Source organism: Pseudorca crassidens, chromosome 1 (assembly GCF_039906515.1).
Source record: "Pseudorca crassidens isolate mPseCra1 chromosome 1, mPseCra1.hap1, whole genome shotgun sequence".
Lineage (NCBI taxonomy): Eukaryota > Metazoa > Chordata > Mammalia > Artiodactyla > Delphinidae > Pseudorca > Pseudorca crassidens.
In genome coordinates, this window is record NC_090296.1 from 132,328,379 (window position 1) to 132,348,590 (window position 20,212).

A 20,212-nucleotide genomic window follows, 5' to 3' on the forward strand; every position below is an offset into this window, starting at 1 on the left:
GCACATCAGCATGATGCAAATGTTCCTCATTATTCAGCACAATTTTGTTCAGAGATAAAAATTAAGGATCCTCCTTCCACCCCCCAGCATGTTCTTATTGCCCTGGTTCTTCCAGAGGTCTCCTTTTCCTGAGAAAGAGAAAATGCAACAGAATACAAATACCAAGGAATCAAATTCTTGGCTTTGAAGTTTCAAAATCTACTTTTAAAACTTATAAAGGAGAAAATAATCATGTAAATCTAGTATTTTGCTCTGTAAGAGTGTTTGCTAGGGTTTTCCAAAGAAAGATACAGACTAATAGCACATAAAATATGCTGTGATATAATATAATATGATATAGTAAAATGTAGTACATTATAATTACTTAATTCCTAATTACATGGGGAATTGGCTCATGTGATGATGGAGACTGAGAAGTCCCAAGATCTGCTGTCAGCAAGCTGGAGACCCAGGAGGGCCAATGGTGTAGTTCTAGCCTCAGTCTGAAGCCTGAGAACCAGGAGAGACAATGGTGTAACTTCCAGTCTGAGGGCAGAACAAGACTGGTGTCCCAGCACAACAGTCCCGCTGGAGAAGATCCATCTTCCTCAGGCTTTTTGTTCTATTCAGGTCTTCAATTGATTGGATGAGGGTCACCCACCTTAAGGTGGGGGTGGGGGGAGGACAATTAACTCAATCTTCCAATTCAAATGTTAATCATGCAAGACATTCTTATATACACACCCAGAATAATGCTTGACCAAGAGGCTGGGCACTCTGGGACCCAGTCAAGTTGACACATAAAATTAACCATCACAAAGAGTGAGGCTTTTTGAAAAAGAAATGTTTGCTGGATTTCAAAGAGAAACTAAAGTACTTTAAAGAAATTGTAGCATAAAATTTATTCCCCCAAATAATAGAAGGAAGAGGACAAGAGAAGAATCTAAATGAGTCACCTGCCATGCAGACCAGATTCAGGTTGCTAAGGGCACGGGAGAAGGAGTCTGAAGGGAGAAGCCTGTGATTCTCCCTGTCCTTCCAAGGTGGCTTGGGATCAAGGGAAGATTAAAAAAAAAACAAAAAAACACAACACTAGATGAGTTTGGGGAAATCTAAGGTAGGGAAATCTTGCACCAGCTTTCTGGGAGGAGAGCAGTTGAGAACAAGTGGATGTGGGGATACTTGAGTGAAAGAGCCTGGGTTGGATCTCCTGAAGTCCTACAGAGATTGGGAGAGTAGCCAAAATCTCGTATGCCCCTGTGATGGATATGACAGTAAGAAGAGAGTAGAAGCTGGTGGCCCAAGGGGTGCTGGGGGCATGACAAAAACGGTCATCAGTGGCAGATTGAGCCATGCAAACCAGAGGCCAGGTAAAGGTATATTCAATCCCATAGACATTGACATGAGGAAGTGGTGGTTGCTTCAATAGATACCAGCAGAAATCAATGTTGATAGTCAACACTGAACAGTGCGTATCTCAGAGGGGGCTGGCACAGGATGACTCTTGTTATGGTCAGGATAGTGTAGCTATGCTGCAGTAACAAACAGATCCCAAAACAGCGTACCTTGGTACTTGAAAGTTTGTTTCTCCTTCATTTAGGTCCGATGCATTACTCCTCCTCCTGGATAGCTTCCTTCCAAGTGATGACTCAGAGATTCAAATGCTTAGTTACGACCTCCAGGGTGGCCTCAAGCAGGAGAAAAGAGGACTGGAAAGTCACACAGAGGGCTTTTCATTGCCTTAGCAAATAAATGGCATACCTTATCTCCCCATACAGACCCTTGACCAGAACTAATCACATGACCCCAACCTAACTACAAGGGAGGTTGGGAAATGCAGTCCTCCTGTGTGCTCAGGTGGAGGAAATGAAACAGGATTTAGGAAGACCTAGTTTTGTCTCTACCACCATCATGAACCAAGCATATCCTGGACATGATGATCCATAATTTCCCTGCAGAACTGAGATGTCATCTCAGGGAGAAAACCCTAAATTGCAACAAGCTTTAATCTAAATTGAGAAATCACTGAATTCTACTGGTTTTCATGAAAATGACTAGGTTATAATTTTTGTCATCAGGGAGAAATAGGAAACCTAAAGATAGGAAATACGTTCAGGTATAGAAAAATAAAGTCCTCTTTGGCCACATGAGAACGTGAGTGATTACATTATTACATGGGTCAGGACATTACTACAGGCTACATATGTTTATAGCTGGAAAAAGTCTTACAGATTGTTGGTCAGAGGGGGGTTAGCATAGAGGTTCAGTGCATTGGCTGCTAGGTTCAGATCTGAGCTCTACACCTCGCTAGCTGGTGTGAAGGTTAAATGGGATCAAATGGGGAAATGCTCAGCTCCGGGCTGGATACATCATAAGGCTGCAATAAAGGTTAGCAGTTGTAAACATCCACAGCTGAAATTAAGATCCAGAGATTTTAACTTTCAGTCTGATGTTTTTCCATTATTCCTACCCCCAAAAGCTCTTGACATCATGTTTCCACAGCTAAGATTAATGATACTGATAAGAATATCTTCAACGTTCTCATCATGAGAGAAATAATTTAACTATGCTAGGTGATGGACGTTAACTAGACTTATTGTGGTGATCATTTTGCAATATCTACACATAGTAAATCATGTTATACACCTGAAACTAATATAATGTTATACGTCAATTATATTTTATTAGAAGAAGAAGAAAAAGGAGGAGAAGGAGGAGGATGAGAAAAACTATCATTAACTGAGCTTCTGCACTGTGCCAGGCATTTTATACAACTCACCTCATTCAGTCCTTAAAACAACTCTGTGAATTGGGCATCACTGTCACCATTTCATAGATACTTGACACTTACAGAGGTTGAGTTAACCTGTGCAAGGACACTGGGGGAGTTCTAAAACTTACCACACTGAGAGCCAACTCTGGCTCCACCATGCACTGGCTGTCAAACCCCCAGCAGGCCACCTCAGCATGCTAAAATTTACTTTCTCTGCCTGTAAAAGAGGAATAGAGATAATACCCACCTCAGGGGGAAAAAAAAAATCCACAAGTTTCCTGACCTTCCTCCACCTAAGAGGTGGGGTCTCTGCCCCCTCCCCTTGAATCTGGGTTGACCTTAATGACTAGCTTGTGACCAACAGAATGAAGCTCAGCTTTCAAGGCTACTCAGAAGAGGCCATGTGGTTTCTGCCTGGTTCCCCTGGGACCCTTGCCTTTGGAGCCCTAAGTTGTTGTTATAGGTTGAATTGTGTACCCCCAAATTCATATGTTGGAGTGCTAACTCTCAGTACCTCAGAACGTGACCTCCTTTGGAAATAGGATCTTTATAGAGATAATCAAGTTAAAATGAATTCAGTAGGTTGGCTCTTAATCCAATAAGACTGGTATCCTTACGGAAATTTAGACACACACACACACACACACACACACAGAAGACAGTGTGAAGACACAAGAAGACAGCCATCTATAAGCCAAAGAGAGAGGCCTGGAACAGATCCTTCGATCATGTTCCTCAGAGGGAACCAACCCTAGCAGCACCTTGAATGTGGACTTCCATCCTCCAGACTGTGAGATAATCATTTTTGTTGTTCTAAGCTACTGAGGTTGTGGTACTTTGTTACAGCAGGCATAGCAAACAAATACAGTTGTCGTGTAAGAAGGCAGACTCCCCTGAGGCCTCCATGCTGTTAGGAAGCCCAGGCCACAGAAGGAGGCCACAGGTATGTATTCTGGTGACAGCCCTGCTGAGGTTCCAGCTGACAGCCAACATCAACCATCGGACACATGAGCCAAGACACCTCCAGATGATTCCTGCCACCAGCTATAGATCCCCCCACCCCCGGGTTTACCCACATTTTTGAGTGTTCCCAGACAAGACCCCAGATATCATGGAGCAAGTGGACCCTTCTTACTTGTAACTAAATTCTGTCTGAATTCTCGACCCATGGAATCTATGTGCATAATAAAATAGGGTTTTTGTTTTGTTTTATGTTTTTGCAGTACGCGAGCCTCTCACTGATGTGGCCTCTCCCGTTGCGGGGCACAGGCTCCGGACGCGCAGGCTCAGCGGCCATGGCTCACGGGCCCAGGCGCTCCGCGGCATGTGGGATCTTCCCAGACCGGGGCACGAACCCACGTCCCCTGTATCGGCAGGCGGACTCTCAACCACTGCACCACCAGAGAAGCCCTAAAATAGGGTTTTTAGGCCGCAAGTTTTGAGGCTCTGTGGAGCAACAGGAATAGGAGCAGCCTCACAGCTAGTGAGCCAGAGCTGGGGCTCCCCGACTCCAGAAGGCAGACCTTCTCCGGAAGCAAGCTCAGCAGCCTTGCTGTCTCAGAGGGTGTCTGAGTAGGAGGGTTTTTGCTGAGTCTTGTCTCTGAGCAAGCAGGGCTGGCCCACGTGGGCTAGACTCTGGTTGACCCATGAGGACTCTCTGGCCTCTGAGAAAGCCAGCTCCCCTCAGCCTTCTTCAGGTTCCAAGAGCAGGCCAGGATCCCAAAGGCAGGCATAATGTCTGGTCTTTCCAAGGTCTGATCACCTGGTTGAGGGTTAGAACTGTAGGTATCACTTGACCCTGTTCCCGTGGTCATTTTGCAGATGGTTGTAACGGGAGAGCTGCTGGGAAGCAGAATATAATCTGGGTGTCTGACTGCCTGGGTTTAAATTCTGGCTGTGCAGTCTCTACCTGTATGGTCTAGGTCAGTTATATAACCTCCCCAAGCCTGTTTCTTCATCTGCAAAATGGGAAAATAGTAGCACCCACCTTGTAGGGGTTCTCTGGATGCTCGCCGAGGACATTCTCATGGGAAGCATGGAGCTGGGGCCTAGCACGTCGTCAGCCCACAGCATATGGGCACTATCCCTGCCATTCATCAACAGCAACTCTTTGCTTGTAGGGATTTATCTGCTCTCTCCAATGTGGACTAGTTTAGTTCCTGGGAGCTTCCCTGCAAAGGGGAGAATGTAGCTTAAAATAACCCCAAGAATGTTGAGCTCTTTCAGAAGTTAACTTTAAAAAATTAATAAAGATTCCAGACAAACCTAAGGTAGCATTGTTTTTACTGGTTTGTTGTTGTTTCAGCCTCTCCTGAAAGTCCTCGCAGCAGTAAAGCCTTGGCACAGGGCGCAGGGCTTCACTTCCTTCCCCATTTTGTGGCCACCGCGTCCGCCTGCATCCCCACCACGGCCTAGGCAGGAGCAATGGGAGGGCTGCGTAGTCTCCTCGGCTCACTGCTGCAGGAAACGCTGCCTGCCGCCCAGATGACTCCCAGAAAAGAAGGCGGATGGCGTGACTCAAAGTGTCTCCTCCCCCCCCCCAACTCAGCACGCTGCACCCACACAAGCCCCCTCCTCTGAGGGTGAGACTGAATCACGGCTCAGGGTTCTGGGATGCTTCTGGGCCTCTTTCCCAGCGCTGGCCTGGCCAAGAGATCTGACTGCAGGGTGCCTTCATGGATCGGAGCTAATTCCCCTCTAAGCAGCAGCCTGCCCCTCGGCGGCACTTTGTCAGAAACCATCTCTGGGCAGGCAGCTGGCAGGAGGCTGCTGGCTGCACAGTCTCCCTCCTGCTCTACTCAGGGCAAGGCTTGTCCAAATATTTGGCTTGATCCTGCTTTCTGATTCATCATGTGCAGGAACCTCTGTAATTTCATCTACTGCGTGACTCAGACAAGGGCTCAGCACAAGTGCCGAGCACCCAGGGCCAGAGCCGCAGCCAACACCCGCTGCTCCCGGCCAGCCCTGGGGTTTGGGGAGCGCTGCCGGGGCTCCCTAGACTGCCTAGCCTCAGATTAAATCTCTTTTGTCTGAGATGATTAATGGGGCCTCAAACACGCCTCAGCGCAAGGGTGTGAGGTGCACTTTGTACCTTTTCCAAGTTTTTTTTTATATGCTAAATCCATTTGCATCTCATAAATTATATTGGCTTCAAAATGAAATGTTCCTGACAGCAGCACACAGGGTGTAGGTCCCACTAAAACATTTTCTCTTGTCGTCCCCTCTCCCGCTCTGAGACCCTAGGAGAAATCAGCTTGTCTTCCAGAGGGGGAGGGGAGGCAGCAGAATGACCTAGATTCCAAATCTGCAAGACAGGTAGAGTCAGCTCTCCTGTCTTCTGAAGGCTGCTGTGCACATGGTCCCAGGGTTTCGGAAGAAGCCAGCAGGATGAAGCTCTCTCCTGTTCCTGCTTGAACCTTCTCCTCTTATGGGTGACATGGTCGTTTTCTCCTTCTGCAGGTTTGTCCTGTTAGGAAAGGCCACAAGCTGGGCTGGTGGGGCCCCTGATGCTCCCTGGGTGGGGAATGGGGGATGGGTGCAGTTGACAGCGGAGGTGTGTGGGGCAAGGGAAGGGAGCCTCTAAAGAGCAGGGAGGAGTGGAGATGGCAGTTCAGATACCGGGGTCTCCAATAGCCAGAGACAATGGAATTTAAACTTTCTTTCCACCACTTTCTAGCTTTGTGGCTTTGGGCGAGTTACTTGCCCTCTCTGAGCCTCTGTTTCTTCTTCCATTCATTCATTCAATGACTATCTTCAGAGCACTTTATGTCAGGCCTAGCCTGCCCCCGGCACTTACATTCTGACACTCTACAGCTGCCTGCATATGTACCATGCCAGGCGGAGGGAAATACTAAACAGAAGATGAGATGTGGGTTGGTGAGCCCTTGTGCTCTGCTGTTTTGGGCTGAGGCTAGGAAGATGAGGGGGTCCAGCCCAGGGGACTGATGCAGGCAACAAGGTAGGAGGGACCAGAGAGAGCGACCATGAAGCAGGACAGCGCCTGTGCCACACACAGTGGGAGCTCCGTAAACGTCGCTGCTGACATTATTATTATTTGACAGCTGGCAATGCGCAGGGCAATGCGCTTGGGGTGAGGATGCAGCAAGCTGGGAGGAAGATGGCTTCAAAGCCAGGGTAACATTGGTGCACTGCGATGGGTGACCTGTCATTTCCCACCACTGCCTGCTCCCTGCATTCCAGCCTCCAAAGCATAAGCAGGCTTCACTTCACACCGTGTCCCAAAGGTCAGCTGGCTAGGGTTTCATGAGCAGGCATTCCAGGCCTGGGGCCCGCACAGGGAGCACTGTACCCACAGTCAGGCCTCGAAGTTCCCGTCCAGGACCAGCTGCCGGAGCTTTGGCGCATCCCAGTTGGCCTCAGGGGTGCTGAGGCAGCTGCTGCCAGGCAGGGGCGGGGTGGGCAAGAGAGGAGAGAAGCAGGCCCCAAGGCAGCTGTCCTCGCCATCAGAACCCGAGCCACACTCGGGCCAGGGAGCCACAGTCTGGGGCACTCCAACCTCTGCAGGGAGGGGACACTGAGTGCATATACATGTATATGCAAATTATATAAACGCATATACATACATACATGTGCTTCCTTTAACTTATACGTTTTTAAGATTTTATTTCATTTAATGTTCCAAGATTCTGGGCAGTGACTGTTGCCTGTCCCCATTTTATAAGTAAGGGAAAATGAGACTCATGGAGGTCCAATAAGCAAATGGCAGGACAAAAGTTCAAATCCCACATTCTGCGTGCCTTCAGGCAATGGCCACAAAACAGGAGGACCCAGCAGGGGCATTAGTTGGGCCCCTCGTCCGATTACAGATTTCATTATACTCCCTGAGAGACACAAAAGGAAATTTTTGTGTCTCCTGTTTTTAAAGTTGAAGAAGAGTCAACAGCAGGGAACGGAGTTTAAACAAAGCCCCCCTCTGGCCTCACTGCCCGCATCGCGAGGCCGGCACAGCAGCCCTGCCCACCCGTAGTCCCTGCACTCAGGCTCTCGCAGGAACTTGTGGAGCCCACACTCAGTGCTTTCCACCACCTTCCTCTTCCCCTTTCACTTCTGGACACTCTCAGGTCTGCGTCTGCCTCCCCCAAAGGCATAGCTTGTGGCATTCATCTTGGTGTCCCACAGAGCCAGGCACAGTGAACTGCCGGGGGTGGGGGTCCCCTCTTGTTTCTTCACCTTTATTTCTATTAGTGAAATGAGAATGCACTGCAAACCAGGCCAGGGCACAGCTTGGAAGACTTGTCTGCAGCATGAGGCTCAGCTGAGAAACACAAGCAGCCGTGGCCAAGAGGGCAGAGGCAGCAGAGTGCAGAAGACTGGAAAGTGATAGCAGATAGCCCGCCTGGCCTCCTCAGCGGCAGCCGGCCACCTTGCAACAGATCAATTCCTCTAAGTGGGACTGGAGCACAGCCACAAAGCAGGGGAAGCCTTTCTGATGCGGGCGGAGGAGCTTTACGGAAAGAAATGACAGTAGCCCTTACATCTTGGGGAAGTTTAAACACAACCCAGAGAATGAAATCTTAGATTCTACCTTCCTGAAAGGCTGAGGCTAGGCATAATTCTCTGCTTGTTTCCCCCTCTTTTGTATTGGGTAAATGTTCCTGGCCACACTGGTACCTGTGGTTTTTTTATCATCTGCTTTGGAAATGGGAAGGGTATAAATCAGTCAATGAAATTTTAAAATGTAGCTCTTTGATCTAGCACCGAAGCAGACAAAGAAGAAACAGGCACTTCATAAATGCCTTTGGAAGCTTGTGATTTGCGTGGGGCTTCCAATAAAAGGCGAAGTCTCTGCTTTGAGATTACACACACTGAACTCAGGGTGGTCCTCGGGCTTCTGGTCACAGCATGAGCGGTGCTGGTGGGGATTGATCTGCAGCCCTGGTGCTTGCAGCTGCTGGGGATCATTTGCACCATGGCCATTTCTGGGACCCAGCAGGAAAGGGGGAAGGCTCCTTGCTGCAGCCAGCAATATATGTGCTCCCTCGATCACTCCTCTAGAAAAGAGGGCAGGAGGGGTGGACGCAGAGCAGCCCTGCCCCTCCCACCTACTCCCCATCCCTTGGATTTTTGCCACTATTGGCTTCCTCAGGTCTTCCTTCTGTACACAGCAGAGGTCTGACAGTATTGGGGAGTCAGGGCTCTTGGGACAGCCCTACCCCATGAAGCCAGGTGAAGGCTGGTTTGCCTGTGGGCACAGGGTTTCACACTGTCCCAGTGCAGGGCTTGGAAGGGCCAGCTCCAGAGACAACGGGTTCCCAGGAAGGATTGTGGAAACTGGCCAAAGGTAAAACAGAAGGCTTTAAATACGCGAGTCCAGTTGTGGAGGGAAACAAGTGTGATGACAAGGCAGCCACCTGCCATCCTTGCTCTGTTTGGGAGGGCAGCATGATGAAAACCTTTATGTGAGGTCAAGGTCAACACACAGTCCTGAGTCATTGGTCAGATGTAGATTAGTGAGTTAATACCGAAGAGTCTTGGCAGATGAATTACACCCAGAAGCTGTGTATGAGTCCTTGGAGTTGACATTGAAAGGTTCAGTTATCATAGAGAGAGTGATGCCTGCTTCATTCTGATAGGGCTCAATTATTGTGATAAACGTCCTTGGAGTTTAACTCTTTCATTTCACCTAGAGTTGGAATGAGGATCTCAACATCAACTGGATATAAGACTAGTCCCTTCTCTCCTCAGCCCCTCTGGGATCCTTGGGGAGGCTCCTTGAGCAGCAAAAGTCTGGTATTCAAAAGGATACATCCTTCTCACCTGGAATTGCCAGGACACTTTTGGTCCAAAGTGACAGAAGCCCAGGTCAAACAAGCCTGTGAAATTTACTGGGAGGAATTTGGGTGATATCTTCAAATCAAGATGAAATCGGACAACTGGGCCCCAAGAGAGGTGGGAACCAGGCCTAGAAGGTGCCGAGAATGCAGGAAGCTACTCCCTATCTGTCTTACTTGCCTCTGCTTCTTTCCACCAACCCACCTTCTGCGATGCCGTGTGCACATAGCGGGTGGAAGGTGGTTGCGGCGCAGCTCCTAAGTTTATATTCCCTCTCTTTACAGGACCAACCAGCTTCACCCAAGAACGAATTAGTCCAACCTTCTGGGGTCAGGGAGACAGGGTTGTGTGTGTAGATACTGCTGCCAGGGGCCCTCTTCTGTAGGTGGGTTGGTGGAAGGGTTCAGCACTCAGAGAACAGCATCACTGTGAGCAGGGAGGACACCCTGAAAGGAGATGTGTCCTGCTCCAGAGACTAAAATGGCCCTCACTTCCCTGATGCCAGGACCAGCTTGTTTGAATCCTGGGAGGCAGGAAGCCTGACTTGCCTACCCCTACACTCTCAGGTTCTCTCTCTCTCTTTATTACAACTTACTTTAGTAAGGAATCTGGAGTGGCCTTTTGCAGCCTTGTCATTATCTCATGCAATGCAAAGCTTGGGTCTCCCACATGTGCCTCAGACATCCTCGCCCGGGCCACGCTGCAGGACTTGGAGCATTGAGATCACTTCCTCTCCCCTTGAATCCTCCCTTCCATCGGGGTCCATGTGGTGTGGTGGAAAGTGCATAATTTGATGCACTTTCCTGGATTCCTACCCACACTCTGCCACTTACTAAAGCCTGACCTTTCTAAATCTTGGTCTTCTTTTCTGTAAAATGGGGATAGTAAGTGGCATGTTCCCCTCAAGGTTGTTGTAAGAACTTGAGATCATGTATGTCAGAGCCTTAGTTCACTTAGCTCAGTTCCTGGCATGTAGAAGGTGCCCAGTATAACTCAGTCCCCTTAGGTCCCCCCTGCTGCCACCTGAGGTCATCCAAGGGCAACATTGTTCTCCCTGCCCCTTCCCCACCAGGGCAACTTTTAGCCAAAGTCCTAATGGCAATTAGTGCCATCCACAACGAGACCAAGGCATTACCACTGAGGTGTGGTACTCGGGAGAATTGGGTGTAGTAAACATTTACACAGGCCCATCCATTTATAGTCATGCACGACGTCCTGACCCAGTGCCTCAAAGAGTGGAATGGATACAACATTCCCCTGAAGCCACCATCTGAGACAGATTCTGGGAGGCTGGGCCATGGAAACTCTTCAATTTTTCAGCTTTAATAGATGATTCAAACCTAGCAGAACTCAGACCACATAGAGAGAATGAAGAAAGAAGCCCACAGGGACCAGTGGAATTTCTAAAGAATCTTCTCTGAGATTCTGAAGAGCCAAGGGGCTTCCATCCTCTCTCCAACATGGCCACAGCCCACCCATTACCAAAGCCCTTTGGAAGGGGCTGCAGAGAGAGGGAGGGTCATGGGCTTGAAGTAAGACTGGAGAAACAGACTCAGGGCCTGCAAGGGGGGGTGGGGGGTGGATGGCAGAGTCCAACGTTTCTATTCATGTTTGTCTGCCCCTCTCAAGAGTCAAAGTCTCAGGACACAAGGTAAAGATAGTTTTTACCTTGCAAAAATTGTTGTGGGCAGGGCCTTTTGGCTGAGAACTTCTCCAAGATGTTACCAAGGGAAATCATGGTCCTGTGACCAGAGAGAGGGCCATGACTGCTGGGTGACCAAAAACCAACAAAGGTGCCCCACACCAAGTCGTGTTCATTCTGCCTACAAAATATTCTTCAGGTATATTTCTCCAAACCATACCTGCCTTTCTGATTCCCTGGCCTCTACCTTATCACATGGTGCCTTAGCTGCTGCAGCAGTGGTCCTCCAACTGTCCCCCGCCTCTTCCCCTTCTCCTCCACCAAGCTGCCAGAACTCACCTCTGGAAACATACACCGACCTGGTGACTCTCCTGTGCAGAAACCTTCACTGGCTCCCAACTAAAGAATGTCACCATGGACCCCAAACTTGCTGACTGGCTTCATGCCCTCACTTCCAGTTTCAGCCACAGGTTATCACCTACCTCCATGCCTTGGTCCATGCTGATCTTTTCATCGAGAAAACCACCTGTTTTGCTTTACCAAGCTCACTCTTACTCATCCTTTTTCAAGGCCCCGGTCAAACATGGTCTCTTCTCTGAGGCTCTCCCAGGCCCCCAGCACCTGTGATTGCAGGATCTCACTGCACCCTAGTGACTTGACTGCTGTTGGTCTCCTGCCTGGATGGTGAGATCCTGGAAAGCAGGCACTTTGGCTGCCCAGAGCCCATTGCAGAGCCTGGCACAGTAGATGGATGTCTCCTGAAATCCAGGCTCGCTGGTCCCTCCTGCCCCTCTGCTGAGTTCCTGGTGCTGCCTGAACCAAGAGGAGGGAAAATCCCAGCCGGGGCCATTTCCTGTTCTCCACATCCGTGCAGATCTTCCTTGTCCCAAGTTCTTCCTCTCCAGAGAGCTCCTTATCTGAGGAGGGTCCAGTGCACAGCAGCAGGCCCGGAGGAGCTGTCCTGCCAATTTCCTGCCTCGGCCACCGTGGATTTAAGTCAGAAGGTCTGAGTTTAGAGCCAAGCACTGAACCTCTTCCCAGCTTGGGGACCCTGGTCATTGCTTTCACCTCTGCTAAGCCTCAATTTCTTAATTTATAAAATGAAGTGTTTTCTTTGTTTTTATTTTTTAGCACACATTTGTTGTTACAAGTAAAAGTTTGTCTCCCAACCAATCTCTTTCCCCATGAGGAATCACTATTAACACTTTACAGCTTATCTACCCAAACTTTTTCTGTTCATTTACAAACATACTTCTAATATACCATTTCGTGGAAAAAGTATCACATATACACACTCATCTATGCCTTGCTGTTTTTACCCAACTGATCTGACACCCCCTTCATTAGAATTCCCTTATTCTTTGTAACAGCTGCTTGTCTTACAGTATACGAATGATTTGTAGTTCATTTAGCGAGGCTCCTAACAATAGACATTTAAACCGTTTTCCTTAAAAAAATTTGTTATTAAAGTTTTCATTTTGTGATAATTATAGATTCACATGCAGTTGTAGAAATAATACAGAGAAATATTATGTACACTTTACCCAGTTTCTCCTGATGGTGATGGTGACGTCTTTCAAAACTACAGTCAGTGCAATATCACCACCAGGTTATTGACATTGCTACAGTCAAGATGCAGAACATTTCCATCACCACAAGAGTCCCTCTAGGTGCCCTTTTTTAGCCACACCCACTTCTCTCCCATCCTCACCACCACTCCCTCCCCCAACCCATCTTTTACCCCTGGCAACCACGAATCTATTTCCTATTTCTATAATTTTGTCATTTCAAGAATGTTATACAAATGGAAGCGTGAAGAATGTAACCTTTTGTTTTTTTGATTGTTGATTTATTTTTTTCAATTTAGCCTAATTCCCTGAAGATTCATGCAGGTTCTCGGATGTATCAGTAGTTTGTTCCTTTTTATTGCTGAGAACTGTTCCATGGGATGTATCTGCCACAGTTTATTTAATCATTCACTTTTGAAGGACATCTACAGTTTGGGGATTTTACCAATGAAGCTGCTATAGACATTTCTGTACAGGATTTTTGTGGGAATATAAATTTCATTTCTCTAGGATAATTGCCCAGGAGTGCAAATGTTGTATGGCAGTTGCATGTTTAGTTTTATAAGAAACTGCCAAACTGTTTTCCAGAGTGACTGTACAATTTTCTATTCCCACCAGCAACGTATGAGTGACAGAGTTTCTCTATTAACATTTAGTGTTGTCCCTATTTTTTATTTCAGTCATTCTAACAGGTATGTAGTGATATTTGTGGTTTTAATTTGCATTTCCCGTATGCCTAATGATGTTGAACATCTTTGGTGAAATGTCTCTTCATGCCATCTTCTAATTGGAGTTTGCTTTGCTTTGTTTTACTGTTAAGTTTTGAGCGTTTTTATATATTATTCAATTTTTTTTTAATTGGAGTAAAATTGCTATACAACGATGTGTTATTTTCTGCTGTACAATGAATTGAATCAGCTATATGTATAACTATATCCCCTCCTCCCTCCCACCCCACCCATCTAGGTCATCACAGAACACTGAGCTGAGCTCCCTGTGCTATACAGCAAGTTCCCACTAGCTATTTTACACATGGTAGTGTATTTATGTCAAACCTAATCTCCCAAATTGTCTCACCAGCTCCTTTCCCCACTGTATCCACATGTCTGTTCTCTACATCTACTTCTCTATTCCTGCTGCACAAATAGGTTCATCTGTACCATTTTTCTAGATTCCACATATATGTGCTAATATACGATATTTATTTTTCTCTTTCTGGCTTACTTCACTCTGTATGACAGACTCTAGGTCCATCTATATCTCTACAAATGACCCAGTTTTGCTCCTTTTTATGGCTGAATAATATTCCATTGTATATATGTACCACATCTTTTTTTTTCTAATATCTTTATTGGAGTATAATTGCTTTACAATGGTGTGTTAGTTTCTGCTTTATAACAGAGTGAATCAGCTATACATATACATATATCCCCATATCTCCTCCCACTTGCATCTCCCTCCCAACCTCCCTATCCCACCCCTCTAGGTGGTCACAAAGCACCGAGCTGACCTCCTGACTATGTGGCTGCTTCCCACTAGCTATCTATTTTACATTTGGTAGTGTGTATATGTCCATGCCACTCTCTCACATCGTCCCAGCTTACCCTTCCCCCTCCCTGTGTCCTTAAGTCCATTCTCTGCATCTGTATCTTTATTCCTGTCCTGCCCCTAGGTTCTTCAGAACCATTTTTTTTTAGATTCTATATATATGTGTTAGCATATGGTATTTGTTTTTCTCTTTCTGACTTACTTCACTCTTTATAACAGACTCTAGGTCCATCCACCTCACTACAAATAACTCAATTTTGTTTCTTTTTATGGCTGAGTAATATTCCATTGTATATATGTGCCACATCTTCTTAATCCATTCATCTGTCAATGGACACTTAGGTTGCTTCCATGTCCTGGCTACTGTAAATAGTGCTGCAATGAACATTGGGGATACATGTGTCCTTTTGAATTATGGTTTTCTCAGGGTATATGCCCAGTAGTGGGATTGCTGGGTCATATGGTAGTTCTATTTGTAGTTTTTTAAGGAACCTCCATACTGTTCTCCATAGTGGCTGCATCAATTTACATTCCCACCAACAGTGCAAGAGGGTTCCCTTTCCTCCACACCCTCTCCAGCATTTATCATTTGTAGATTTTTTGGTGATGGCCATTCTGACTGGTGTGTGGTGATACCTCATTTTAGTTTTGATTTGCATTTCTCTAATAATTAGTGGTGTTGAGCATCTTTTCATGTGCATCTTGGCCATTTATGTCTTCTTCAATGAAATGTCTATTTAGGTCTTCTACTCATTTTTTAATTAGGTTGTTTGTTTTTCTGATATTGAGCTGCATGTGCTGTTTGTATATTTTGGAGATTAATCCTTTATCGGTTGCTTCATTTGCAAATATTTTCTCCCATTCTGAGGGTTGTCTTTTTGTCTTGTTTATGGTTTCCTGTGTTCTGCAAAAGATTTTAAGTTTAATTAGGTCCCATTTGTTTATTTTTGTTTTTATTTTCATTACTCTAGGAGGTGGGTCAAAAAAGATCTTGCTGTGGTGTATGTCAAAGACTGTTTTTCCTACGTTTTCCTCTAAGAGTTTTATGGTGTCTGGTCTTACATTTAGGTCTTTAATCCATTTGGAGTTTATTTTTGTGTATGGTGTTAGGAAGTGTTCTAATTTCATTCTTTTACATCTATCTGTCCGGTTTTCCCAGCACCACTTATTGAAGAGGCTGTCTTTTCTCCACTGTATATTCTTGCCTCCTTTGTCATAGATTAGGTGACCATGTTTATCTTCTCAAAGAACCAACTTTCAGTTTTGTTGATCTTTGCTATTGTTTTCTTCATTTCTATTTCATTTATTTCTGCTCTGATTTTTATGATTTCTTTCCTTCTACTGACTTTGGGTTATCTTTGTTCTTCTTTCTCTAGTTGCTTTAGTTGTAAGTTTAGATTGATTATTTGAGATTTTTCTTGTTTCTTGAGGTGAGATTGAATTGCTATAAACTTCCCTCTTAGAACTGCTTTTGCTGCATCCTATAGGTTCTGGGTTGTCTTGTTTTCACTGTCATTTGTTTCTACGTTTTTTTTCTTTTTTTTTTTTCTTATTTGATTTCTTCAGTTATCTCTTGGTTATTCTGTAGTGCACTGATTAGCCTCCATGTATTTGTGTTTTTCACAGTTTTTTTCCTGTAATTGACTTCCAGTCTCATAGCATTGTGGTCAGAAAAGATGCTTGATACAATTTCAATTTTCTTAGATTTTCCGAGGTTTGACTTATGACCCAAGGTGTGATCTATCCTGGAGAATGTTCTGTGTGCACTTGAGAAGAAAGTGTATTCTGCCACTTTCGGGTGGAATGTCCTATAGATATCAATTAAATCTAGATATCAATTAAATCTATCTGGTCGATTGTGTCATTTAAAACTTGTGTTTCCTTATTTATTTTTTGTTTGGATGTTCTCTCCATGGTGTAAGTGGTGTGTTAAAGTCCCCTACTATTATTGTATTCCTGTCAATTTCCCCTTTCATGGCTGTTAGCTCTTGCCTTATGTATTCCTTATGTGCTCCTATGTCATGTGCATAAATATTTATAATTTCTTTTTCTTTTTCTGCATCTATTGAGATGATCATATGGTTTTTATTCTTCAATTTGTTAATATGGTGTATCACAATGATAGATTTGTGTATATTGAAGAATCCTTGCATCCCTGGGATAAATCCCACTTGATCATGGTGTATGATCCTTTTAATGTGTTGTTGGATTCTGTTTGATAGTATTTTGTTGAGGATTTTTGTATCTATATACATCAGTGATATTGGTCTGTAATTTTCATTTTTTGTAGTATCTTTGTCTGGTTTTGGTATCAGGGTGATGGTGGCCTCATAGAATGAGTTTGGGAGTGTTCCTTCCTCTGTAATTTTTTGGAAGAGTTTGAGAAGGATGGGTGTTAGCTCTTCTCTAAATGTTTGGTAGAATTCACCTGTGAAGCCATCTGGTCCTGGACTTTTGTTTGTTTGAAGATTTTTAATCACAGTTTCAATTTTGTACTTGTGATTGGTCTGTTCATATTTTCTATTTCTTCCTGGTTCAGTCTTGGAAGGTTATACCTTTCTAAGAATTTGCCCATTTCTTCCAGGTTGTCCATTTATTGGCATAGAGTTGCTTGTAGTAGTCTCTTAAGATGTTTTGTATTTCTGTGGTGTCTGTTGCAACCTCTCCTTTTTATTTCTAATTTTATTTATTTGAGTCCTCTCCCTCTTTTTCTTGATGAGTCTGGCTAATGATTTATCAATTTTGTTTATCTTCTCAAAGAACCAGCTTTTAGTTTTATTCATCTTTGTTATAGTTTTCCTTGTTTCTATTTCATTTATTTCTGCTCTTATCTTTATGATTTCTTTCCTTCTGCTAACTGGGTTTTGTTTGTTCTTCTTTCTAGTTCCTTTAGGTGTAAGGTTAGATGGTTTATTTGAGATTTTTCTTGTTTCTTGAGATAGGCTTGTATAGCTATAAACTTCCCTCTTAGAACTGCTTTTGCTGCATCCCATAGGTTTTGGATTGTTGTGTTTTCATTGTCATTTGTCTCTAGGTATTTTTTGATTTCCTCTTTGATTTCTTCACTGATCTCTTGGTTATTTAGTAACGTATCATTTAGCCTCCATGTGTTTGTGTTTTTTACGTTTTTTTCCCAGTAATTCATTTCTAATCTCATAGCATTTTGGTTAGAAAAGATGCTTGATATGATTTCAATTTCTTAAATTTACTGAGGCTTGATTTGTGACCCAAGATGTGATCTATCCTGGAGGGTGTTCCGTGCGCACTTGAGAAGAAAGTGTAATCTGCTGTTTTTGGATGGAATGTCCTATAAATATAAATTAAATCTATCTGGTTTATTGTGTCATTTAAAGCTTCTGTTTCCTTATTTATTTTCATTTTTGTTGATCTGTCCATTGGCATAAGTGAGGTGTTAAAGTCCCCCACTCTTGTGTTACTGTCGATTTCCTCTCTTATAGCTGTTAGCAGTTGTCTTATGTACTGAGGTGCTCCTATGTTGGGTGCATATATATTTATGATTGTTATAACTTCTTCTTGGATTGATCCCCTGATCATTAGCTTTCTTTGGATTTCCATTTGCATGGAATATCTTTTTCCATCCCCTCACTTTCAGTTTGAATGTGTCCCTAGGTCTGAAGTGGGTCTCTGGTAGACAGCATATATATGGGTCTTGTTTTTGTATCCACTCAGCAAGCCTGTGTCTTTTGCTTGGAGCATTTAATCCATTCACGTTTAAGGTAATTATCAATATGTATGTTCCTATTACCATTTTCTTAATTGTTTTGGGTTATTTTTTGTAGATCCTTTTCTTCTCTTGTGTTTCCCACTTAGAGACATTCCTTTAGCATTTGTTGTAGAGCTGGTTTGGTGGTGCTGAATTCTCTTAGCTTTTGCTTGTCTGTAAAGCTTTTGATTTCTCCATCGAATCTGAATAAGATCCTTGCCAGATAGAGTAATCTTGGTTGTAGGTTCTTCCCTTTCATCACTTTAAGTATATCATGCCACTCCCTTCTGGCTTGTAGAGTTTCTGCTGAGAAATCAGCTGTTAACCTTATGGGAGTTCCCTTGTATGTTATTTGTCATTTTTCCCTTGCTGCTTTCAATAATTTTTCTCTGTCTTTAATTTTTGCCAATTTGATTACTATGTGTCTCGGCATGTTTCTCCTTGGGTTTATCCTGTATGGGACTCTCTGCACTTTCTGGACTTGGGTGGCTATTTCCTTTCCCATGTTAGGGAAGTTTTCCACTATAATCTCTTCAAATATTTTCTCTGGTCCTTTCTCTCTCTCTTCTCCTTCTGGGACCCCTGTGATGTGAATGTTGTTGTGTTTAATGTTGTCCCAGAGGTCTCTTAGGCTGTCTTCATTTCTTTTCATTCTTTTTCTTTATTCTGTTCCACAGCAGTGAATTCCACCATTCTGTCTTCCAGGTCACTTATCCATTCTTCTGCCTCAGTTATTCTGCTATTGAGTCCTTCTAGTGTAGTTTTCATTTCAGTTATTTATTGTTCATCTCTGCTTGTTTGTTCTTTAATTCCTGTAGGTCTTTGTTAAACATTTCTTGCATCTTCTTGATCTTTGCCTCCATTCTTTTTCCGAGGTCCTGGATCATCTTCACTATCAGTATTCTGAATTCTTTTTCTGGAAGGTTGCCTATCTCCATTTCATTTAGTTGTTTTTCTGGGGTTTTATCTTGTTCCTTCATCTGGTACATAGCCCTCTGCCTTTTCATCTTGTCTATCTTTCTGTGAATGGGGTTTTTGTTCCACAGGCTACAGGACTGTAGTTCTTCTAGCTTCTGCTGTCAATATTTATAATTGTTATATCTTTTTCTTGAATTGATCCCTTGATCATTATGTAGTGTCCTTCCTTATCTCTTGTAACAGTCTTTATTTTAAAGCCTATTTTATCTGATACACATATTGCTACTCCAGATTTCTTTTGATTTCCATTTGCATGGAATATCTTTTTCCATCCCTTTACTTTCAGTTTTTATGTGTCCCAAAGTCTGAACTGAGTCTCTTGTAGACAGCATATATACATGTCTTGTTTTTGTATCCATTCAGCCAGGCTGTGTCTTTTGGTTGGAGCATTTAATCCATTTATATTCAAGGTGATTATCGATATGTATGTTCCTATTATCGTTTTGTTAATTGTTTTGGGTTTGTTTTTGTGGGTATTTTTCTTTTCTTGTGTTTACTGCCTAGGGAAGTTCCTTTAGCATTTGTTTTAAAGCTGGTTTGGTGGTGCTGAATTCTCTTAGGTTTTCCTTGTCTGTAAAGCTTTTGATTTCTATGTCAAATTTGAATGAGATCCTTGCTGGGTTGAGTAATCTTGGTTGTAGGTTTTTCTTTTTCATCACTTTAAGTATATTCTGCCACTCCCTTCTGGCTTGCAGAGTTTCTGCTGAATAATCAGCTGATAACCTTACAGGGATTCCTTTGAATATTATTCTTTGCTTTTCCCTTGCTTCTTTTAATATTTTTTCTTTGAATTTAATTTTTGTTAGTTTGATTAATATGTGTCTTGGTGTGTTTCTCCTAGGATTTATTGTGTATGGGACTCTGTACTTCCTGGACTTCAGTGACTATTTCCTTTCCCATGTTAGGGAAGTTTTTGACTCTAATCTTTTCAAATATTTTCTCAGACCCTTTCTTTTTCCCTTCTTTTTCTGGGACCCCTATAATTCAAATGTTGGTGTGTTTAGTGTTGTCCCATAGGTCTCTGAGATTGTCTTCAATTCTTTTCATTCATTTTTATTTATTCTGCTCCTCAGAAGTTATTTCCACCATTCTGTCTTCCAGCTCACTTATTCGTTCTGCCTCAGTTATTCTCTTATTGATTCCTTCTAGTGTATTTTTCTTTTCAATTATTGTGTTGTTCATCTCTGTTTGTTTGTTCTTTAGTTCTT

At 43.9% G+C, this 20,212-nt stretch overlaps 1 long non-coding RNA gene across 1 annotated transcript; it reads right to left on the bottom strand.

The window, feature by feature from the left end:
* Window positions 1–310: 310 nt before the first annotated feature.
* LOC137201566 (uncharacterized) lies at window positions 311–5,232 on the bottom strand. The gene is made up of 5 exons (XR_010932243.1): window positions 5,018–5,232; window positions 4,740–4,923; window positions 2,881–2,969; window positions 1,545–1,688; window positions 311–640 (listed from the first exon to the last, which is right to left on the bottom strand). It is a non-coding gene; the product is annotated as an uncharacterized lncRNA (long non-coding RNA).
* Window positions 5,233–20,212: the final 14,980 nt, after the last annotated feature.